Source organism: Peromyscus eremicus, chromosome 10 (genome assembly GCF_949786415.1).
Source record: "Peromyscus eremicus chromosome 10, PerEre_H2_v1, whole genome shotgun sequence".
Lineage (NCBI taxonomy): Eukaryota > Metazoa > Chordata > Mammalia > Rodentia > Cricetidae > Peromyscus > Peromyscus eremicus.
In genome coordinates, this window is record NC_081426.1 from 1,879,669 (window position 1) to 1,883,596 (window position 3,928).

General features: G+C 41.3%; 1 long non-coding RNA gene across 1 annotated transcript; it reads right to left on the reverse strand.

Annotated features, from left to right (window-relative positions):
* Positions 1-1,441: 1,441 nt before the first annotated feature.
* LOC131920949 (uncharacterized) lies at positions 1,442-3,495 on the reverse strand. The gene is made up of 3 exons (XR_009381810.1): positions 3,310-3,495; positions 2,386-2,632; positions 1,442-1,809 (listed from the first exon to the last, which is right to left on the reverse strand). It is a non-coding gene; the product is annotated as an uncharacterized LOC131920949 (long non-coding RNA).
* Between the last annotated feature and the right edge of the window lie 433 nt (positions 3,496-3,928).

The following is a 3,928-nucleotide window of genomic DNA, read 5'->3' on the forward strand; positions in this document are numbered from 1 at the left end:
CTCAGTTTGAGACACAACTCATAATGCAGAGGAACATCTGGGTGCATTCTGGAACACAGGTAGCAGCCAGAGCAGAATTTCTGAGTCCTTCTCAGGAAGTTTGACCATGAAAACGAGAGTCCCCAGCAACATGGGCCCAATCTGACAAGTAGGAGCACGAGGTGCTGCCTCTCACCCACCTTATGCTTCGTCCTTTTCTTTTGTGAGAGGCCCTTTCTCTAACCTCTTTCCCCAACATATCTTGTCAAAAGACAACCCCCAGCCTCACCATCAGACATATTAATCTTAGCATAGAGCCACAGCCCATTTTCATCTTTTCCTGTATCTCATCACCTGTTATGGCTCCTAACACAGCACAGAGTAGGCATTCAGTAGATGTTTGTGACACTGGTGAATATTTAAGGAGAATTTACCAATTTGTACTTACTAGTGTAAGTGAATCTATACAAACAATATCTAATGACTTGTTACAAATTATTGCTGATATTTCATGACATAGTACTCTGGCTTTGTCTTCCTATTTTTTAATCAAGATTGTAATAGTTTATTTCAGTAATAGCTGCTCAAAGCTATCTTTTCCATGCCTCTGGATACCTGTAAAGAATATAACTATATGCAGTGGGTGATATAAAAAGGCAATAGGCTGGATGTGGTGGCGAGTGTCTGTGATCTCAATACTTGGGAAGCAGAGGCAGAGGCAGAAAGATTGCTATAAGTTTGAAGCCAGTCTATTCTATATAGCAAGTTCCAGGCCATCCAGTGCTACAGAATAAGACCCTGCTGAAAAATGCAAAAATAGTAAGAAAAGAAAAAAAATATTATAGTATAATCAATCTTTTTCTAAGTATTTTGGACCAAATTAACCCATGAATTTGTAGGTTAGGATCAGTGTATACTTTGTACAATACAAATGTCAGCATTTAATTTAAGAACGTGCATGACAGTTATCAACCTAGCACGACAGTGGAGAAAAGGAAGTGACAACCTCTGTGCACCGTCACCCAACGTCAGTCATGATCAATCAGGGACGATCTAGTTCATCCCTACCTCCTACCACATAGCATCTTACCTAAAACAAATCTTAGGAAACATAATTTTATCAGTAGAGGAAAAGCTTTTAAAAATAACATTTTGTCTGGAGATACAGCTCAGATTTTAAGAGCATACACTGCTCTTGCAGAGGACCCAAGTTTGATTCCCAGCACCCATGTCAGGGGGCTCACAACCGCTTGTAGCTAGAGCTCCAAGGAGTCTGACACCTCTGGCCTCTGCAAGTGTACACACACACACACACACACACACACACACACACACACACTTACATTTTTAAAGGTAATTTTTAAAATAACCACATTATGAGGCCCAAAAAGTTAACAAGTCTTTAATATCGTCAAATGCATAATTGATATTCAAGCAGTCCATTTTTATTTACAATGTCATGTTTGGTTCTCGATGTTGCAGTTGGTTAGTATGTCTTTAAGATCTTGTTTGATCTGCACATCTTCTCCCGTGTTGGGAATTCTTTACTGAAGAGATCAGGCCACTTGCTGCATTTCTCTGGTTCTCTGCTGTTTGCATGCCACCAGCATGGTATGAGATGTTCCTCATTCCTGTAAATTTTCTGAAATTGTAAGTTGGAATGAAAAGCTTTGTGCTATTCAAGTTATTTGCTTATTTTAGGCAATTCTTCGTGAGTGAGGGTACATTCTTTTTTGGCCATCGGGAGGCACAGATTGCTTGGTCATCTGTGGTTTTCTTGTGTTAGCAATCAGTTCTTCTCAAAGCCTAGAGACACTGGTCCTTTAGTGCCTGTAGAAAGACAATCCAGGTTCAGCATCTTAATCAGAAATCCAGGATGCTTTAAAGTCTTAAACTTTCTGAACACCAACATGATGCAAATGGAAAATTCCACACCTGACTCTATCTTTTTTTTTTTTTTTTTTTTGAGACAAAGTTTTTCTCTGTGTAGTTTTGGTGCCTTTCCTGGATCTCCCTCTGTAGACCAGGCTGGCCCTGAACTCACAGAGATCCACCTGCCTCTGCCTCCTGCGTGCTGGGATTAAAGGCGTGGGCCACCACCGTCCAGCTACTCCCACTCTATCTTATCTCATGTACTAATTGTTACTTAGGGACTCAGTCCACACAAGGTAGGCAGCAAAAAATGGTAGCATTTACTCACCAGTTTCCAGCTGAGTAATAAATTGCTTACCCATCATCCTCTGAACATCACTATTATTTTTAGCACTAAGAGCTCACAGATTTAAACATATTTGATGTGTTCCATTCCACTGTTGTCCTAATAGTCAAATGATCACATCTTTGGCCTCTGTAAGGTGGTCCTGGAGTCCTTTGAAATGGCCCTAGCATCTCTGATAGCTTCCTCACCATGCCTGATAGACACTCCTGGTTCCTTTTCTCCATTTGCTGCTTCAGACCGTGAATTGCCATTTCATTGAGTACTGTGGCTCCTTTTGATGGAAGATGTCATTTCCAAACTTTGACCTGGAGTGGAAGGTACTCACTGCTTCTGTGTTGGCCAGATATTGACTTTGAAGTTGTGGGTTTCTCATTTGTGGTTAACATCAGAGGCTCCTGGGATAGATGTCCATGTCTGAAGCACTTCTTTTACCACCTATTAAGTACATGACACCAAGTCCGTTTATTGACTTATCTATACTACAGTTTCATTATCTGTGAAATATGAATACTTGTGGCTGAATCTGCAGGATTCTGGTGGGGCTTAAATAAGGTAACATGAAGAACTTAGAACAGGGCTGTCACTTAGCTCTGTGTAAGACGCTATCACTGTTCTCATTGTAGCCTCTTCCAGCCTAGTCACTGTGCTTGCTCGTACTGTGGGTCATCTGACACACAGCAAAGAATGCATTTTATTCATTCCCAGTGACACAGTGGTTTATTTTAATAAAGCTGTTCTAGAGTTCTATCTACAGCATTTATCCTAATAACATGTTGCTCTACAATGACTCAACACACACCCATATTAGAGCATTTCCTGTGAAGGGATCCAAGCTTTAAGAAACTGAAAGTATTTAGAATGTCACAAGTACCAGGATATTTCCTGCCTTTTATACTTGTCTGGAAAGGGGTAAATTGGCAGGAACTGGGCAGGGACTGAACCAACCGAGAAGTTAGGGTTCGCATTGAGCTACAGTCTTTGCCAAGCCACATCTGTTTTTTCTTCCATGGTTATACACAGAGAGCCTCAAGACTCCCCTGCTCCAAGCCATCTAGCTCCCTCTCTAATCAGACAGGCAGGGCTGCAGACGTCCCTGACCCCACAAACCCTACCACCAGTCCTGTCTGGAAATCTTTGATGTTACAAAATCTGGAGCCTTTGCCATCCAATTCTTTCTGCAAGTTTGAGGACTTAAAAGGTGTCCAAGTGGCTGCCACAGAGTATCTCAGAGTAATGGCAGTGAGAGGAAGCTAGCAGCCCAGTTGGTGCTTGCTCATGTGATCCATCAGGTCTCAAGAAAGCCCCAAGGCACGTCTCTAAACCTGGGGCTCTGCCGGGGCCTCTGTAACAAAGGCATTTGTTGGCAATTGCACATTCTTGCCTCACTGACATATAATTGTGCTGTCATTGCATCAGCCATGCCAAGTTGTCTGCAGTTTGCTGGCTAGAAACTCCCAGAAGCACAGAGGCTTCTTAGTTCCTTAACAGAACATACTGGCTTGCTTCGTCTTTCTCTGTCTTTTTTCTTTACTTTTGCCCTCTTGACATCACTCAATGTAACTATTTGTCAGTAAGATTGCTTGGCATTTAAAGCACTTTAAAATGTAATTGTAATCTAAATATTTGTAACAGGAAGAAATGAGTGTATATTCATAATGGGTACTGTTCAGTTACTAAAAATAACAAAGTAGACTTCGGGCATTGACAAACTTGTTTTTTACAGAAAAAATT